Raw genomic sequence first — 21,000 nt, 5'->3', positions numbered from 1 at the left:
GAAACATAGTAGGTGAATATGGACTGGGGGACAGAAATGAAAGAGGAAGCCGCCTGGTCGAATTTTGCACAGAGCACAACATAATCATAACTAACACTTGGTTTAAGAATCATGAAAGAAGGTTGTATACATGGAAGAACCCTGGAGATACTAAAAGGTATCAGATAGATTATATAATGGTAAGACAGAGATTTAGGAACCAGGTTTTAAATTGTAAGACATTTCCAGGGGCAGATGTGGACTCTGACCACAATCTATTGGTTATGACCTGTAGATTAAAACTGAAGAAACTGCAAAAAGGTGGGAATTTAAGGAGATGGGACCTGGATAAACTAAAAGAACCAGAGGTTGTACAGAGATTCAGGGAGAGCATAAGGGAGCAATTGACAGGAATGGGGGAAATAAATACAGTAGAAGAAGAATGGGTAGCTTTGAGGGACGAAGTAGTGAAGGCAGCAGAGGATCAAGTAGGTAAAAAGACGAGGGCTAGTAGAAATCCTTGGGTAACAGAAGAAATATTGAAATTAATTGATGAAAGGAGAAAATATAAAAATGCAGTAAGTGAAACAGGCAAAAAGGAATACAAACGTCTCAAAAATGAGATCGACAGGAAGTGCAAAATGGCTAAGCAGGGATGGCTAGAGGACAAATGTAAGGATGTAGAGGCCTGTCTCACTAGGGGTAAGATAGATACCGCCTACAGGAAAATTAAAGAGTCCTTTGGAGATAAGAGAACGACTTGTATGAATATCAAGAGCTCAGATGGAAACCCAGTTATAAGCAAAGAAGGGAAAGCAGAAAGGTGGAAGGAGTATATAGAGGGTCTATACAAGGGCGATGTACTTGAGGACAATATTATGGAAATGGAAGAGGATGTAGATGAAGATGAAATGGGAGATATGATACTGCGTGAAGAGTTTGACAGAGCACTGAAAGACCTGAGTCGAAACAAGGCCCCCGGAGTAGACAATATTCCATTGGAACTACTGACGGCCGTGGGAGAGCCAGTCCTGACAAAACTCTACCATCTGGTGAGCAAGATGTATGAAACAGGCGAAATACCCTCAGACTTCAAGAAGAATATAATAATTCCAATCCCAAAGAAAGCAGGTGTTGACAGATGTGAAAATTACCGAACTATCAGCTTAATAAGTCACAGCTGCAAAATACTAACACGAATTCTTTACAGACGAATGGAAAAACTAGTAGAAGCCAACCTCGGGGAAGATCAGTTTGGATTCCGTAGAAACACTGGAACACGTGAGGCAATACTGACCTTACGACTTATCTTAGAAGAAAGATTAAGGAAAGGCAAACCTACGTTTCTAGCATTTGTAGACTTAGAGAAAGCTTTTGACAATGTTGACTGGAATACTCTCTTTCAAATTCTAAAGGTGGCAGGGGTAAAACACAGGGAGCGAAAGACTATTTACAATTTGTACAGAAACCAGATGGCAGTTATAAGAGTCGAGGGACATGAAAGGGAAGCAGTGGTTGGGAAGGGAGTAAGACAGGGTTGTAGCCTCTCCCCGATGTTGTTCAATCTGTATATTGAGCAAGCAGTAAAGGAAACAAAAGAAAAATTCGGAGTAGGTATTAAAATCCATGGAGAAGAAATAAAAACTTTGAGGTTCGCCGATGACATTGTAATTCTGTCAGAGACAGCAAAGGACTTGGAAGAGCAGTTGAACGGAATGGATGGTGTCTTGAAGGGAGGATATAAGATGAACATCAACAAAAGCAAAACGAAGATAATGGAATGTAGTCGAATTAAGTCGGGTGATGTTGAGGGTATTAGATTAGGAAATGAGACACTTAAAGTAGTAAAGGAGTTTTGCTATTTGGGGAGCAAAATAACTGATGATGGTAGAAGTAGAGAGGATATAAAATGTAGGCTGGCAATGGCAAGGAAAGCGTTTCTGAAGAAGAGAAATTTGTTAACATCCAGTATAGATTTAAGTGTCAGGAAGTCATTTCTGAAAGTATTCGTATGGAGTGTAGCCATGTATGGAAGTGAAACATGGACGATAAATAGTTTGGACAAGAAGAGAATAGAAGCTTTCGAAATGTGGTGCTACAGAAGAATGCTGAAGATTAGATGGGTGGATCACATAACTAATGGGGAAGTATTGAATAGGATTGGGGAGAAGAGAAGTTTGTGGCACAACTTGACCAGAAGAAGGGATCGGTTGGTAGGACATGTTCTGAGGCATCAAGGGATCACCAATTTAGTATTGGAGGGCAGCGTGGAGGGTAAAAATCGTAGAGGGAGACCAAGAGATGAATACACTAAGCAGATTCAGAAGGATGTAGGTTGCAGTAGGTACTGGGAGATGAAAAAGCTTGCACAGGATAGAGTAGCATGGAGAGCTGCATCAAACCAGTCTCAGGACTGAAGACCACAACAACAACAACAACATACCAAGTGAGTGGATATCCGCTTTTTAAACACAATGATTGTCAACAGTAACTAGAAAAATCATTTTTGGTCGTTTCTAAGTGCTAACCTGGAAGCTAGTAAGAACTAACTAGAACACTGGGAATAACCCAACATCAGCCGAAATGCATAAAGTCGTTAATCAAACCAAGACACCCAGTGATATACCTGCAGAACTCGCTTACGACGGTGTAATGCACTAATCAATCACCTGTATATCATAATCAAGATGTGGGATACTCAGCAAGCACCTATACTGTTCCGGCTGAGACCGAATACCGCTCCAAATGTGCTTGAGCAACTCTGGGAGCACTACCGTGAGAGCATTTAATAATCGTAACGTGTGCAGCTGCACACGAATTCTATTGTACGAATGCGTTGCACCACACTACAGTGACTAAATAACGACATCCTGAAAACTACGAAAAGAAAGCTGAGCGAAAGTTTGATGGGTAATACAATATCGAAATCTGGTCTTCTCATATTTACACGCGACCACTGTGGTAATGATTAGCTCATGGACCGGGGTGACGAGTCATCTCAAATCTCACTCATAGAAAGATTTCACACTCTTTCGCGAGTGTGAGACTAATATAAATGTGTGTAATCTTAATCACTTAATGATAGTAGACTGCTCTACGACGTTCTGAATTTGAAATCACTAGTGATATTCTTTCTGCACGTTGCAATGTTCACTAACATTAGTGCATAAACGTGAAGTACATAAACGATAAAATTAGCAAAGTACTTTCCATATATTAAGGAAAGAAACAGCGATAATTCAGGAAAGTATAATGCAACTGATTCTAGAGTTCAGTAGTTTATTACTACAGTCAGCTTGCATTAAACCACCACTTGCACGATAATCAGCAAGTATCTTCTGTACCTAGCAGACGAATACATATTTGATACAAAGTCAGCTGAGTATTGCTCGAGTGTTTGAGATCTTCATGAGGTAGGATAAGAGGAAGACATCGAACCAATTCAGAGGTGCTGCTACACTTGTTACCGATAGGTTGGATCAACACGTATTACGGAAATGCTCCGTAAACTAAAATGGGAATTCCAGTAGGGAAGACTACGTTCTTTCCGCAAAACACTACTGAGAAAAATTTAGAGAGTCGGCATTTACCAATGACTTCGGAACTATTCTACTGCCGAAAACCTACGTTTCGCGTAAGGACCACGAAGAGACGAAAAAGAAATCCGAACTAGTGCGGTAGCACACTCACAGTCGTTTTTCCCTTGCTCTTTTTGCGAGTATAACATTAAAGAGCATGACTAGTAGTCGTACAAGGTACCCTCCCGCATTGCACCGTGTGGTGGCTTGCTGACAATGGAACCTCCCCATAGCATCTCCCTCAGATTTAGTGGTAAGATGGCCCAGTGGACAGCCCGTCAGAAACTGAACACTGATCAAGCATTAAAAGAGGAAGAAGGTGTAAACGCTAGCAAAATAGAAACAGTGAACGGTCGAAACTTAGCAAGTGGAATATTGAGCACACCCTCACAGCCATGGCGTCGTGTCAAGTGGTCACAGTATTGGACTGCGAAGCAGGCGTGCCGGGTTCCAAACCCCCTCGCACCATTTATTTTTAGTTGTTTTTTCACAGTTTTATGAACTGTCCGTCCGGTCACTGAAATGTTTGTTCTCTTTCTGTAATCTTGGCAGCTGTCATGCTATACATTGCTTATAGATTATAAGGCACGTGGTAAGAATACATTACCATCGCAAGTAAATGTGATGAATAGTGAGAGCAGGCAAGATATAACACAGGCGTCTCATTGAAATAAAAACAACAAATAAACGGATGTGAACTACGTCATAACAAAGGAATTCAAGAGTCAAAACTTCCAAAACGGAACGCAACTTCAAAACCGTTCCCAGGTAGATGCCGTGTTTCTTGACTTCCGCAAGGCGTTCGATACAGTTCCCCACAGTCGTTTAATGAACAAAGTAAGAGCATATAGACTATCAGACCAATTGTGTGATTGGATTGAAGAGTTCCTAGATAACAGAACGCAGCATGTCATTCTCAATGGAGAGAAGTCTACCGAAGTAAGAGTGATTTCAGGTGTGCCGCAGGGGAGTGTCGTAGGACCGTTGCTATTCACAATATACATAAATGACCTTGTGGATGACATCGGAAGTTCACTGAGGCTTTTTGCGGATGATGCTGTGGTACATCGAGAGGTTTTAACAATGGAAAATTGTACTGAAATGCAGGAGTATCTGCAGCGAATTGACGCATGGTGCAAGGAATGGCAATTAAATCTCAATGTGGACAAGTGTAATGTGCTGCGAATACATAGAAAGAAAGATCCTATATCATTTAGCTACAATATAGCAGGTCAACAACTGGAAGCAGTTAATTCCATAAATTAACTGGGAGTACGCATTAGGAGTGATTTAAAATGGAATGATCATATAAAATTAATCGTCGGTAAAGCAGATGCCAGACAGATTCATTGGAAGAATCCTAAGGAAATGCAATCCGAAAACAAAGGAAGTAGGTTACAGTACGCTTGTTCGCCCACTGCTTGAATACTGCCCAGCAGTGTGGGATCCGTACCGGATAGGGTTGACAGAAGAGATAGAGAAGATCCAACGGAGAGCAGCGCGCTTCGTTGGAGGATCATTTAGTAATCGCGAAAGCGTTACGGAGATGACAGATAAACTCCAGTGGAAGACTCTGCAGAAGAGACGCTCAGTAGCTCGGTACGGGCTTTTGTTGAAGTGTCGAGAACATACCTCCTACGTATATCTCGCGAAGAGACCATGAGGATAAAATCAGAGAGATTAGAGCCCACACAGAGGCATACCGACAATCCACTTGCTTTCGGCTACAAATATAGCAGTTGTGCATAATTAACTTTCATTATAGGTCCCTTCCCTACTCCTCGCTGTTGCAGACTGACGTTACACCACGACACACACACACACACACACACACACACACACACACACACACACACACATTTGAATACAGCGAACAGAAAAAAAAGAGGGGGGGGGTGCTTTAACCACGCCGCCGTCGCTCGTCTTCTCCGCTCAATGTTGCATTTGTTAAGCACGGACCGTTTCCTATCAGTACTTTTGCTTTTTTTTTCCATAGTTTAGCACACCTTCGTCCTGTTGTCATGCTTAATCTGTGTTCAGTTTCTGACGGGCTGCCCGCTGGGCCCTCTTACCACTAAATATGAAGGGGGTGCGATGGGAAGTTTCCCTTGTTAGTACGTAGTTAGAGAAAGCAGTTGAGATGCCCATCATGATCGAACGCAGTCGAACAAACATTACCCAGACGAGCTAAATGGAGGGCAATTGCTAGATAGCAGACTCAAAAATAACAACATGGTTGAATGTTTCTCCTTCTGTTGTTCATACTCAGTAGAAACAATGTGTAACTGCAGGTTCGGAATGCAAAAGATTCAGCTAACATTTCCGACTCCCGCAGATGATAATATTTTATGTTGGACACTAAGGAATAGGGCCACGACCAAATACCACTAACAGTCTACGCTTAATTCTATCACCGTGGCCTCACAATGCAGGTAGCCACGCATGCTACAGGTTGAAGCAATTGCAGTGGGCATGTCATCAAGTACACTGGGCTATAAATCAGAGAAGACAATTCGTGTGTGTCGCTTGGGGTGGTGGTTCTTCTTTTTTTTGGGGGGGGGGGGAGGGGGAGAGACTGGTATCTGTTGTACCTTTAGAAGGTCACATATATCTTTAGATCTTTCTACGAAGAAATGTTCCAGCTCAGGTCTATGCAGGTGATATTTCTTGACATTTATGTATGTCGGGTCCGTACCTCGGTGCCATCGGTGATGGTTTCATAGGGTTCATGTACTGGGCGAATATCTTAAATCGCAAAGATTCCGTGCAAAAACTGTGTGTGTTGCTTTGAAGTAGCACATGTAATTTTAGTACGGGTTGTAATGATGTTAATGATCGTTTATGAGCGCCATGTGCAGCGGACGTCTTCCTTGGTGGAAAAAACTAGTAAAACTTTGAATCTCCCAATCTGGACTGTTCTTGGGAGGCCAGACGTCGTTCGCAGTCTTCCCAAGACGCCTCTCGAGTTGATAGCAGCTTTCAAAAACGATTGGGAATCATTTGCTACAGGGCTCATACACAATATCAGTAACTGAATCACATCTCAAATGGTTCAAATGGCTCTGAGCACTATGGGACTTAACATCTGAGGTCATCAGTCCCCTAGAACTTAGAACTACTTAAACCTAACTAACCTAAGGACATCACACACATCCATGCCCGAGGCAGGATTCGAACCTGCGATCGTAGCGGTCACGCGGTTCCAAACTGAAACGCCTAGAACCGCACGGCCACTCCGGCCGGCCTCACATCTCAGTAAATGCTGTAGTGATCCTCAAATAATCGTACTCTGCATTTACACGGTTTTATATCAGACTTGCCAATAAGTCGTGTAAATTTTGCACGTGTTCCTAGAGCTACAAAATTCTGCTTGATGTTGTGTCTGTACGCTATGTTTATGACGAGCGAAGTGTTTTTGACTGTGAGTGAGTTCCGTCACATTCGACTCCCAACTTATTTTTATTTCCGTGGATTTGGTTTATTTTGTGAGCAGATATATACAACATAAAATTAATATTAAACTAGGAACGGTTATTATAATAAGAAGATAGTTTTAATATTCAGCAGCAACAGCATAATATAATTCCGTCACTGAGGGTGTCAGTAAAGTGGATTCTTCATTACGAGGGAAAAAACTCCTCATCGCACCTCCCTCAGATTTGGTGGTAAGATGGCCCACGTCAAAAACTGAACACAAATCAAGCATGATTAAGTCTGGAACCGCGCCACCGCTACGGTCGCAGGTTCGAATCCTGCCTCGGGCATGAATGTGAATGATGTCCTTACATTAGTTAGGTTTAAGTAGTCCTAAGTTCTAGGGGACTGATGACCTCCGATGTTAAGTCCCATAGTGGTCAGAGCCATTTGAACCATCAAGCAGGAAAACAGGAAGAACGAGCACTGAACTGTGAAAAAAGAAGCAAAATAGAAGCAGTGAGCGGTTCAAGCTCAACCCCCCCCCCCCCCCTTTCCCCATGGTTTTCACAAAACTATGAACTGTCCGTTCGTTCACTGACGTGTTTGTTCGCTGTATTCAAATTCGTGTCCGTTTGCAACAGCGTGGTGTAAGGAAAGGACCTCCAGACGTACGAACATCCTATTTATTCTACACAAGTTCAAATTGTTCAAATGGCTCTGAGTACTATGGGACTTAACATCGGAGGTCATCAGTCCCCTAATACTTAGAACTACTTAAACCTAACTAACCTAAGGATATCGCACACATCCATGCCCGAGGCAGGATTCGAACCTGCGACCGTAGCGGTCACGCGGTTCCGGACTGAAGCGTCTAGAATCGCTTGGTCACACCGGCCGGCTCTACACAAGTAACACGTGTTCTGACTCTTGCGTTCCCTTTTGGAAGTTTTGACTCTTGAATTCCTTTGTTGTAACATAGTTCACACCCGTTTATTTGTTGCTTTCATTTCTATGAGAGCACTATGCGGCATCTCGCTTGCTCTCACTATTCATCACATTTAACTGCGCCCGTTTGCAACGGCGAGGTGTAAGGAAGGGAGCTCCAGACGTACGAACATCCTATTTGCTCTACACAAATGTCACGGAATATCACCTGCATAGCCCTGAGCTTGAGCAGTCTTACCACTCTGTTCTATTTTCTTACCAGTCTACTCTACAACCAGTGTATAGTATGAAAATTGCCAAGACTACAGAAGAACAGACGGATACATTGGTGACGGACAGAAAGTTCATAATTTTATGAAGAAAAACGGGGCACGAGGTAGGTTTGAACACGGGTCGCCGGCTTTGTAAACCAACACCGTGACCCATACCACGACGCCGTGGTTCTTGCACTTCACTCGATATTGCACATCTTGAGCTTAGACCGTTCACTGTTTCTTTTTTCACAGTTCAGTACATCTTCTTCCCGTTTCATGCTTCATCTGTGTTCAGTGTTTGACGGACAATCTCACGGGGCGTGAGTCGTGCTTGGGTAGCTCAGTTGGTAGAGCACTTGCCCGCGAAAGGCAAAGGTCCCGAGTTCGAGTCTCGGCCCGGCACACAGTTTTAATCTGCCAGGAAGTTTTATCTAACTCCCTATCTTTTGTTTTTCGAAGACATCACTTCATTCTTCCTACTGTTTCTGTTTAAAGTCTCTATACAATTTGCAAAAACGAGTGATCTGACATTCGGCGCCAGGATACTTACGAGGTTTTCTTCTTTATTAAGCAATGTTCGCGTGACAACCACATCCGCATTTGCATTTGGATCCCTTGATAATGGCCGTGGCCTTGGTAAGCTTTCGCGGAATCCGCAGCAGTGACCTCGACGCCAGCCAAGTTAAAGGGGAACCCTACAGCTGAGCTGCGCTTCCTGGCGCAGCACAGCCCTTCGCGGAAGACAAGCACGGCAACCAACATGCAGCTGTCGCCAAGCTACTTCTGTATCACGGAGTTTACATCGAGCGAGAACACGAGCACCACACATGGCTCTCTTGTAGCTTCGTCAGGTGTTTCTTATCAACAGATTTGTGTAACGAAAGATGTGAAGTACCTTCTCTCTTGGGTTGCTGTAGTCCACGAGATGTTTCGCACGCGAGCCTTTTCATTCTCTTTTTTTAACGTAAAACCGAATTCCTGTGACGCTGTATATATAGAGGTTTACTGCTTGGTTAGGACGAGAAACGCTCTTTTTCAATGAAAAGTTTGTTCTCTTCGTTTTATTTCCCTCTTATGGAACACCTCTTCTCTTAAACAGCGGAAATAGCCAATCTCTACTTTTCTTTAGAACATAGTTCCCAACATTTCACGTTTAGTATTGAGATAACTTTTGATTAATGTTTCAATATACTTACTCCAAATTAGACTCGGTTCAATTAGTTCCTATAATGCAATAATCTTCGCATTTGCAAAAATGGTTCAAATGGCTCTGAGCACTATGGGACTTAACTTCTGTGGTCATCAGTCCCCTAGAACTTAGAACTAATTAAACCTAACTAACCTAAGGACATCACACACATCCATGCCCGAGGCAGGATTCGAACCTGCGACCGTAGCAGTCGCGCGGTTCCGGACTGAGCGCCTTAACCGCGAGACCACCGCGGCCGGCTCGCATTTGCAAATTCGGTTGCTGAACAGGAGTTTTAGTTATGTTTATCGACAAGGTAAACAGCAAAGGATAACACTCATTTCCCGACTTCTACCCTGGCACAGGGTTCATCGAACCACCTTCACAATTCTCTATTATTCCAATCTCATAGCGCGCGGAAAGAACGAACACCTATATCTTTCCGTACGATCTCTGATTTCCCTTATTTTACCGTGGTGATCGTTTCTCCCTGTGTAGGTCGGTGTCAACAAAATATTTTCGCATTCGGAGGAGAAAGTTGGTGATTGGAATTTCGCGAGAAGATTCCGTCGCAACGAAAAGCGCCTTTCTTTTAATGATGTCCAGCCCAAATCCCGTATCATCTCTGTGACTCTCTCTCCCATATTTCGCGATAATACAAAACGTACTGCCCTTCTTCGAACTTTTTCGATGTACTCCGTCAGTCCTATCTGCTAAGGATCCCAGACCACACAGCAGTATTCTAAAAGAGGACGGACAAGCGTAGTGTACGCAATCTCCTTAGTAGATCTGTTACATTTTCTAAATGTCCTGCCAATAGATCTGTTACATTTTCTAAGTGTCCTGCCAACAAAACGCAGTCTTTGATTAGCCTTCCCCACAACATATGGTCAACTACCAATTTTCGCACCATTCAGATATTTTTTCTACATAGTTTTGCAATTTGTTTTGATCTTCTGATGACTTTATTAGTCGATAAACGACAGCGTCATCTGCAAACAACCTAAAACGGTTGCTCAGACTGTCTCCCAAATCGTTTATACAGATAAGGAACAGCAAAGGGCCTATAACACTACCTTGGGGAACGCCAGAAATCACTTCTGTTTTACTCGATGAGATTCCGTCAATTACTACGAACTGTGACCTCTCTGACAGGAAATCACAAATCCAGTCACACAACTGAGACGATATTCCATAAGCACGCAATTTCACTACAAGTCGCTTGTGTGGTACAGTGTCAAAAGCCTTCCGGAAATCCAGAAATACGGAATCGATCTGAAATCCCTTGTCAATAGCACTCAACACTTCATGTGAATAAAGAGCTAGTTGCGTTTCACAGGAACGATGTTTTCTAAACCCATGTTGACTGTGTGTCAATAGACAGTTTTCTTTGAGGCAATTCATAATGTTTGAACACAATATATGTTCCAAAATCCCGCTGCATATCGACTTATTAATCCATATGAAACGTACTTTTTAATTTTTGACGTGCTAGTGATACTGGTTGCCTCACAAATACGACATTTGCAGTCGCAAGCACAACAACAGTGCACACAACTGAAACACACTTACCAGCCAGAACATTACTATCACCTATCTAATAGCCGATTTGTCCACCTGTGATACGAATAACAGCGGCGACACGTCGTTGCATGCAAGCAATGAGGCGTTGGTAGGTCGATGGAGGGAGATGGCACCACATCTGCACAAACAAGCCACCTAAATGCAGTAAATTCCGGGGAGAGGAGCGATGAGCCCTTACGCTACGTCCAGTCACATCCCAGATGTGTCCGATCGCGTCTAGATCTGGTGAGTTGGGTGGTCAGCACAGCAATTGAAACTCGTCACTGTGTTCCTCGAACCACTCCATTACACTCCTGGCCTTGTGACATGACGTATTACCATGTTGAAAAACGCCAGTACTGTCGTGAAATGTGATCGTCATGCAGGGGTGTACGTGGTCTGCAACCAGTGTGGCCATCCTGGTGCCTTGCATGAGCTCCACTAGACCCATGGATGCCCCACGAATGCTCCCCAGAGCATAATGGAGTCGCCGCCAGCTTGTCTCCGTCCCGCAGTACAGGTGTCAAGGAGCTGTTCCTCTGGAAGACGACGGATTCGCGCACTCCCATCGGCATGATGAAGAATGTATCGGGGTTCATCAGATCATGCAACGCTCTGCCACTGCGCCAACGTCCAGTGCCGATGGTCACGTGTCCATTTCAGTCTTAGTTGCCGATGCCGTGGTGTTGAACATTGGCACAAGCATGGGTCGTCGGCTGCGGAGGCCCATCGTTAGGAATGTTCAGTGCACTGTGTGTTCAGACACACTTGTACCCTGCTCAGCATTAAAGTCTGGTGTTAGTTCCACCACAGTTCGCCACCTGTCCCGTTTTACCCGTCTGCCCAGCCTACGACGTCCGACATCTTTTATACGGGGTAGAAGTGCAACGCCACGTCATCTGGACGTGGTCTCGCCACGTATTGAAGACACTCACCACACCACTCCTCGAACACCCGGCAAGTCGCGCAGATTCCGAAATGCTCGTGCCGAGTCTCAGGTCAAACTTCCCCATTCTACACACGGACACCACGATAACTGATACTACATACACTGTGTGTGTGTGTGTGTGTGTGTGTGTGTGTGTGTGTGTGTGTGTGTGTGTGAATAGCAGTCATTCCTTGCCAGGTGACGTTGCTATCGACTGGACGGGTTTATACCGACAGCAGGTCGGTGGTCATAATGTTCTGGCTGATCAGTGTATAACAGGTAGAGAGACTAGTATGGCACAATACGCCATTGCTGAATTTTTTTACAGTAAGTTTTTATTAACGATAGCACATTTTATGGTATGATCTCTTAGTGTGTGTACTTTTAACACATTATTAATGCAATGAACTTCTGTTGCGTCCGTTTATCTGGATACTTTAAAAGGGTTTACGAGCAAAATTGTACAATAGTACAACAAATAAACAAAGAGTGACCACTGCAAGCACTATCAAATCATTTAAACTTACATTTTAAAATTTCGTTTCGTTCTTGAGATCCATAGAAACTCGAAACGTGTATTGAGTATATATTTCGTCCTCTCTGCCGAAAACGAGGTTCGTGTCTGGCGATTCGATTCCCGATAACGGATGATAAGTAGAGTGCGCACCATCGTGACCGGCTGACCTGCTTGCAGAGCTCCTAAATCTGCGTGCGTGGGCGCTACGACACCCGGCAGAACTGGTTGGTCTCTTGGAGTGCCACGCCACAGCTGCGAAAAGCCCCTCCGACATTCTGGCTCGGTGAACACTCGCAGCCACCACTGGCGCCCACGTAAATGAGACACAAATTTATTCAAGGACGTGAACTAGGGGCGCTCGGTTTATGGAACCGCGCGTCACGCAATTGCGGCTATGCTCTGCCGAGTGACGCACGTGTGGCGACGGGCTTCCCCGTACAGTTAGCAGCAACTGGAGCTCTCTGCTTCGGACACGGAACGGTTTTGCAATAATCGTGCTGTTCTGCAAATATACACCATCTTAACTGCTACAACGTTCACGAAGGGGAAGATTTTAGATTCGAGTTTTCCCAATTTCTTTTGCAACAGGAATCAAGAATGACGTTCTCTTCCTATGGAGCACAGACAACCTGTACAACAACATTACACCACACTTAAGTTACATGTACTACTTCAAAACTGCACAGGTAGTTTTTAACTTAAACATCCATACTTGGTTGTTGGGCACCACCACCCGAAGTAAATTTCGTCAACTCGGAAAACGAAAAGTTAATGCTAATGAAAATTTATCTTAACGTGAACGAGCCATCTGAACATGAACCTGTGGTTCGAAACCGGTAATGGCGTTATTTACATAAACAAACAGCATTATAAAAAGTAGTTGGTTGCTGTTATCTTCTGTGTAAGAGTCAACCTATTTTGTACACTGCCGCAGGTCAGAATATTAGTTTTCGACAAAATAGCTTGCATATACTTGTCACAGATTTTAAAAAACACTTTTTTTATATTATTGATTGGGAATATTTACGGATATGCACTAGGAAACTTCAGGTCCCTAACGAATTGATAAATTTGATAAAATGCTTCCCTAAAAACTCAAAAAGTAAGATAAAATTCGAGAAAATCTCTGAAAATTTCGAGATGAAAATGGGAGTCAGACAAAGGGCTTCACTATCTCCAGTTTTACGTAATAACTAACAAACTATCTGAAAAATGAAAATTAAGGCAAAGTAGAGCACAATTTAAGAGCTTGTTTAATATCCTCACATATGTTGACGAGACGGCTCATGAGCTGGGAATGAAAATAAACTAAAAGCCCTTACAATTCTACTGACAAATGCTACAAAAGGTACGGGTGATCTGACGAACATCCATAAAACAAAGCACCTCCTCTGAACTCGCAGCAAACAACAATGCACCACAAACTGAAAACGCAACTTCTGAAAGCGACCAATCAATTTGTCCTGGCATCCTATTATCATCTTAAAACGCAATAAAAACCGAAATCGAAACATGAATTCGAAAGACAAGTCATTATGGTCTTATGCCAGTTATAAAAATTCAGTATATCTCTAATCTACATTGCACATACACAAAGCATTACTTTATCAGTTTTAACCTACAGATCTGAAACCTGCACTGTAAAAAAATTATAAATGTTTGAACGCAAAATCATGACTGGAGAGTGTCGTATAATGAAATTAACACGAAATACTAGATACAGGGGCAAACATGAAAGCTAAATGATTGTAGTGGATACGGCCTGTCATTAAATCACCACCAAACAGGGCCGTCAATAGAGTTATGGAAGAGCTGCTTACTGGAAGACGACCTATTAGACGTTCAAGTAAAAGATACCTTGATAATAGTCAAAGTGATAAGGAAAAGATAAAACTGTAGAGACTGAAAAATTATTTGTGAGGACAGAGCAAATCGGCTCAGTATTGTTGACTCTGTGGTAACGACCCGTAATTGCTGGTAAAGATAAATAACAATAATAATATCATAATAATTTAAATCATCTAACATCAGCCATTAATAACTGGAGACTATTACATTGCGCAGCACACACAATTACGAGTTATCTTGATTTTTGTGATTTTCGCAATTTGTTGAAACCCGGTATTTCTTTGTCAGAGAATACTTCATTTATAAAGTCTATATCAACCGCAGTGCTGCAGTTTCCACTGTATTTAGATTGTGTGAAAATTGTCCTATCTGGTATTATACATCTAGCCCCAACAAATCTGGATAAAGATTTCAGAAGCTGCTAAAAAAATTTTACCGTTGTTTTAATGTGTTAATGATCTCCGTTGTCGTATCCCTCGACGGTAAGTGATGTGGGGCGTTGGCCTGAAGTATGTCGTTTACTGAGCTTCGAGGAAAGGAACGTCTAGTACTTTGAAAAAATAACCTACGTTATACTCGCGAGAAAGAGCGAAATTCATAGTTTCAGTCTGTGAGCACTCTAACTGAGAAATTGCGCTTCTAAGATCTCTTGAACGTGGCTTTCATAGGCATACTTCGTGATCTGAAATCGGTCTATTCACAATGGCAGTTTCCGCCTGCAGTAAGACCATACTGTGGAGCGTTATCTTAATAAATGAACTCCCCGTCTTAATAACTTATTGGGTAACACCTGTTTCCATCAGTAAACACCAAAATGACAAGCAGTATTTAGGTTACACAACGAAAAGTAGCACGGAAGCGAGAAACTTTGGGAGTTTATTCATGAGGTTGCAAGACAGACAAAATGGGAGGCCTTCAATCTGCAGGCAGCAGACAGTCTCAGGTAATGATTACGTCGCCGCGGCAGCGTATGGGAAAGTTAGACATCCAACAAGAGCCTGGAGGTTTCTGTGGGAAACTAAACAAACAAACCACACGTTTCAAGGAGAACTAATGACGTGATTCACTTTTCAGCACTGGTATAAGCATAGCCTACGGATACACTGGAAAAGCTTTAGATTAAACACTACGGCAAAAAATGAGCAGTGTAAAATTTAAGGTTTAACAAGGTCTATTTGGATCAAACCATGACCGGTTTCGGATGTTTTTACAAATCCATCTTCAGATGGTTGTTACACGTTTCGTTTTGTTTTCTTTCTGGGGCCTCGTTTTGTACCCGTAATAGGTTTGTTGCACTTAGAGAGACAAAGTTTTTTGTTCGCTATTTGGTGGAGTTTACAACAGATTTAGCTCTTACGACTTCTATCAAAGCATTTATGAAAAGGTTCTAAAGTTATTAAAACGTGAAATGTGTTGAAAACTTACGTGCCGTATGCTTCTGTTTGACGAAATCGCCCTGTGTTTTTGTTGCGAATTTTGGGATCAACACTTCTGTGGACATACACTACGCGAGTGCTGTTCAGTCCAACATTCGTAGAGTGCAAGTCCACAACTGTGTTGATACCAAAATTCACAACAAAAACACACGGCGATTTCGTTACGCAGAGGCACACAGCACGTAAGTTTACTCCACACTTCCCATTTTAATAACTTTAAAACCCATTCATAAATGCTTTGATAAGAGGCCATGAGAAATAAATCTGTCCTAAATTTCACCAAATAGTGAACAAAATACGTTGTGTCTATCTTAGAGCAGCAAACCAATAACGGATACACAACGATGCTCCTACTAGAAAAGGAAACGAAATGTTTAACAAGCATCTGAAGATGGATTTGTAAAAAATCCGAAACCGGTCATGAGTTTATCCAACTAAACCTTGTTATACCCTGCTTGTGGCTGGTTGCTGTTTCAGTTAATACTTTACAGCCACGGTTCTCAATATGTCAGTTTTCCACAATACAGTGTAAAGTTTTAGGCTTTAAGAACAATGCAAAAGGAATACTTTGCTTTTAAATATATACGAGTAATTTGGCAAGTAAGTATGATACAAACGCAAAATTTAAATTGTATCCCAATGATTACACCCGTCCCACCAGGAGTAGATGTGAACTGAGGTCGTTTCATAGGGATTCCACGAGCCGCAAGGCAAACAAATGACGAACGAGACAGAGCCCCATGTGCCTGAGTAATCCTAACACTGCTGGGGGGCGACAAATGTTCCAGAGGTTGCCCACTAGAGAACAGCCTCATCAATATTTAGTACATCTTGAGGTTCAGGGTTTCTTTTTATCGAGGAGTCTACCTTCCTCGCAGTCCAGATGGTAAAGCTAACATCTCTGTTCTCTAAAACACACAACGTTCCACCGCTGGCCTAACGATGCTCCCCGAGATATGCTCAGAGTTTATGGTAGAAGACGTCTGATAGCGCTGGCCAGTCCCCGGTTGACACGGGGTCGCCACATCCGTACCCGACCACTGCTGATGGAGCTCTGTGGGGAAAAACACAGTCCTACCTTCTCTAAGTTGCGGGACACTGTGCTGAGGCCTGTCCAGCTCTGGAAACCCTGCCAGTACCTAAGCTATTGCTTACATAGCCCTTAACGTCTTTTGAAGCGTGCAACCGCTGACACCTGGCATTAAAGTTCCCTTCGATAAGACAGCGTCCCTCTGCAGTGTTGGATTACTCAGTCAGTAGAGCACTTGCCCACGAAAGGCAAAGATTGCAATTTCGATTCCCAGTGTGGATCATATTTCTGATCTGTCAGGAAGTTTCAAATCATTCCACTGCAGAATGAAAATTCATTTTCCATTTTCTGTTTACGTCGTATACTGGTGTGCAAACCTTGAGGACGAAAGTAAATTTTGCATGATGTTCACTGCTAAGTAACATATCTCGATGAAAACTGGGGCACACATAGAAAGAACTGCTAAAGTACAGTACAAAAGTTAACTGAAAGAAATACGCAATGAAATGAACAGAAATGACGCTTTTAGTCGAAGATAGCAATTATACTGAAAAGACCGCGATTCATCATCACTGGACACTACAAAAGGTGGGACATAGTTGTTAACAGGGTGTGTCGTCACCACAGGACAATGAATGCTCTGCAAAGTGCTCCCATGCTGGTCACAAGGCTGGTAAGGAGTTCTTGAGGCAGGGCTTTCCATTCCTCCACTAGAGCGGTTAACAACTGCTGCATGGTCGTTGGTGCATCTGGACGTGCTGCTGTAAGTCTCCCCAATGCACCCCATGCGTGATCGATAGGATTTAAGTCGGGGGAAGGGGCAGGGTAGTCCATTCACCAAACACCCTCTCGTTCCAAGAGCTGCTCCACCTGCGCAGTTCGTTGCGGTCGCTCATTGTCTTCTATATAAATGAAGTCAGGACCGAATGCACCACTGAAGAGAAGCACGCGGGGGTTGACTGGTGAGAGCACAGTATCCAAAGACGTTGAGGTCAGTATGCCTATGCAACATTACGCCTCCCACACCATAACACCTGGACCATCAAAACGATCATGTTCGATAAAGTTCCTGAGTGCGTCACCTGTTACCACCTCTCGCCATATGAGGACACGTCCAGCATCATACACAGCAGGGTATAATTTTGGAAGTATGATTCTGCCTTGTGTAAACACAATTTTTTCTTTCTTAACACCGAAACATGTTTCTGTGTAGTTTCACCATCGTTAGTGGTTACATTTATCTTTTGTTAAATAACAAGCAAAGAAAATTTTGGTTATCATATATACACTTTTGAGATTATGGTATTTACATTTATAGCCTTCTTATTTACATATGACATGGGCTTTATTAAACATACCCCTGCTCTAAGAGTCTTTTCCATTTCTTTATATCGAGTGCAATGTGTGTCCATTTGGTGTTGATGTTCCTCCCAGCTGTGTCCTACAGGATGTTATCCCGCCTCCTAGTTCTAGGTGTTCCTCTTCCTCTCGTCCCATCTATTGTCCTGTGGAGTGCTATTTTAGGTAGTCTACTCTCCGTCATTCTTGCTATATGACCAGCCCAGTTCAAACTTCTCTTCTTTAGCAATGGTGTTTGTACAGCTCTCGTAGTTCATTTTTCTTTAGCCTCCATTCCATGTTATTTTTATCAAATACAGGTCCAAATTTTCTTTAGTATTTTTCTTTCGAATATTAGCAGTTTCTCTTCCTCTTTCTTTCTAAATATTAATGCATCACACGCGAGTATAATGTTATCGGTATAATATATATTTGATTGATCCAAGCGAATTTCCTTATGACACTGGTACAACTAAAAAAAGTTAGTTTCGTTCGCTGCTGCGAGATAGGCATCTATTCCTATATCTGCTGTGTTGTGACTGAAATGACACTCTTAGCACTGTAAGTGTCTACAGCTTTGAAAGTGACTCCCTCTGCAGTCAACTGTGCATCACTTCGGATTTTTTTTTTTTTGTGAAGACCAGATACTGTCTTCATTCACTTGTAATCATATTTTCTCAACGATTTTATAGTAATTTTGTATCATTCTGATTAATTCTGTTTTGGAAGCACTTTTTAATGTTACATCATCTGCGCAGCAAGCGTACTAATGTTCACCCCCTGCATTTGGATCCTTGGTGGATTAGTTTTAGTAAATTCCCTATCGATCTCCTCTAACACAAGGTTAAGGTGATACAGCGTGGCCTTGTCCCAGTGTACCATGCACCATAAAACTTTCAGTTTCTCTCACACCTATCTTTATACGATATTAAGTTTCCTCTATACACATTTTAATTAATCTAATTTTGAAGGTGTTTTAGAGACCCTCATTACATTTAGGAGCGTCTGTCGGTATCATAGCTCTTTCTAAAATCTAGAAAGAGTAAGAGAACATCTACACTAAATTACAATGCATTCTCAGTTATTTGTCTTGAAGTGAATAAATGATCTATTGTGGATCTATTGCTGCAAAAACTGCATTGATAGTCCCGTATCAGTTTTTCAGTTACGGGGATTGGTCTCTTTTAATAGGCAAATCGATAGGACTTTGTAAGTGACATTCAGTTAAGCAATTCCTCAGTAGTTATAGCACGTAAGGGGATCATTCTTCCCAAACATGGGGCACGTATCTGCGGTTTTCCAATCTGCAGATATGGTATCTGCCTTCCAAATTGTTTCTATTAAAGAAAATAGTTCTAATTTCAGTTGTCTTTTATTTTTTAACAGCTCAGCGTATATTTGTCTTGATTATTTTTAATTTCTTTATAGCTTGCTATATTTCATTTACTGATGGGGTGGTAACTTGTACGTCAGCTGTGTCAGGGTCTTCAAATGTAAGACTGCGGATCATTGTACTTGCGCGGTTGTAAAAAGTGCAGGTATGCCTTCTATGTTTTTTGTATGTTACTCTTGTTGGTCAGTATTTCCTCATGCTGATCCTTTATAGATTGTTCCCTTGTAATGACTTTACCACAAAAAAATTTTAATATATTGATACAACTGCCTTGCCCTGTGATGCTTTTCTTATCATATTGTTGTTGTATTCATTTTTCTCTTGGTGTTCGTTGTGTTTCCTGGTGGAGTTTATAGAACCTTTCATTCAGTAAAATACTGTTCCTTTCTTCAATCCGTGATTTTCTCCCACTTCTTCGCTCCTGCACTTTTTCTTGGGACTTTATATTAAAACAAATTTTGTTAGGTCTTTTCTTTTCCTTATAATTATGGACGTCACTTCTTGCATACAGTTTTAAGGTGTCTGCATCTGTTTTCAACATCTTGTTGTTCATTATAGGTCAGTCTTATTTGTATTAGGTTACTTTTCCTCTCTTTTTGTGAAGTTTTGTTTTATATTTTCTTCGCCGGTCGAAGTGGCCGTGCGGTTAAAGGCGCTGCAGTCTGGAACCGCAAGACCGCTACGGTCGCAGGTTCGAATCCTACCTCAGTCATGGATGTTTGTGATGTCCTTAGGTTAGTTAGGTTTAACTAGTTCTAAGATCTAGGGGACTAATGACCTCAGAAGTTGAGTCCCATAGTGCTCAGAGCCATTTGAACCATTTTTATATCTTCTTCCGCCAGGTTTCCTATGTTGTATCTAGTAACTTGACTCTATTTCTATCTTGTTTCGTTTTGAGCTTTGTTTTCATTTGTAATATGACCATTCTTAACGGAATCTATATCTTTGTATTATATACTGATGTTTATTCTGTTGTCTTGCATTTGCAGTACAGCTCTGATATTTTGTTGCAGTCAGTCATTTGCAATTAATCACGGTTTCTCAATGTTATGTTACACATATTTACCGAAATGTTAGGACTAAATTTAGCTATTGTTTTATTTGCACTTTGCTACGAGGTGTGTGTGTGTGTGTGTGTGTGTGTGTGTGTGTGTAGGTTGAACAATAAACGAATATGAAAAAAAGTTTATTGGCTCTAGTTTCTGTGATTCACAATAGGCGAAAATATTTTATTTTGGCGGATTAAGATAAAACGATACATTTTAATTAAATATGTCAACAACACCAAGTCCTGCGGAATTTTGTTTTTTTAATGAGCGTTACATTCCAAGGGTTCTAAGTTAATGGAAGGATCCATGGCAGGTGGTGGGGTTTGAAGAGAATCATGTGGTGGCTTCATGAGCTCGGCTTTCCTCTTGTGAGTGAGTTCTAGAGCATCCCTACACACAGACCAGCAGTGATCTGTAAGCATTGCTTCATTCCAATCGCTCCTGATGGAGCCTTTCCCCGTGTTCATCAAAATGGTTCAAATGGCTCTGAGCACTATGGGACTTAACATAGGAGGTCATCAGTCCCCTATAACTTA

General features: G+C 42.1%; 1 protein-coding gene and 1 non-coding gene across 3 annotated transcripts in view; one reads left to right on the top strand and one right to left on the bottom strand.

The window, feature by feature from the left end:
* The window catches only part of LOC124554852 (microphthalmia-associated transcription factor), a 388,895-nt gene that overhangs the window by 56,021 nt on the left and 311,874 nt on the right, over window positions 1-21,000 (bottom strand). The gene's annotated exons all lie outside the window — the stretch shown is intronic.
* Window positions 8,502-8,576, top strand: Trnas-cga. Its single transcript has one exon. It is a non-coding gene; the product is annotated as a tRNA-Ser (tRNA).

The sequence above is a fragment of the Schistocerca americana genome, chromosome X, assembly GCF_021461395.2.
Source record: "Schistocerca americana isolate TAMUIC-IGC-003095 chromosome X, iqSchAmer2.1, whole genome shotgun sequence".
Classification (NCBI taxonomy): Eukaryota; Metazoa; Arthropoda; class Insecta; order Orthoptera; family Acrididae; genus Schistocerca; species Schistocerca americana.
This window is presented reverse-complemented; position numbering and strand designations above follow the sequence as displayed.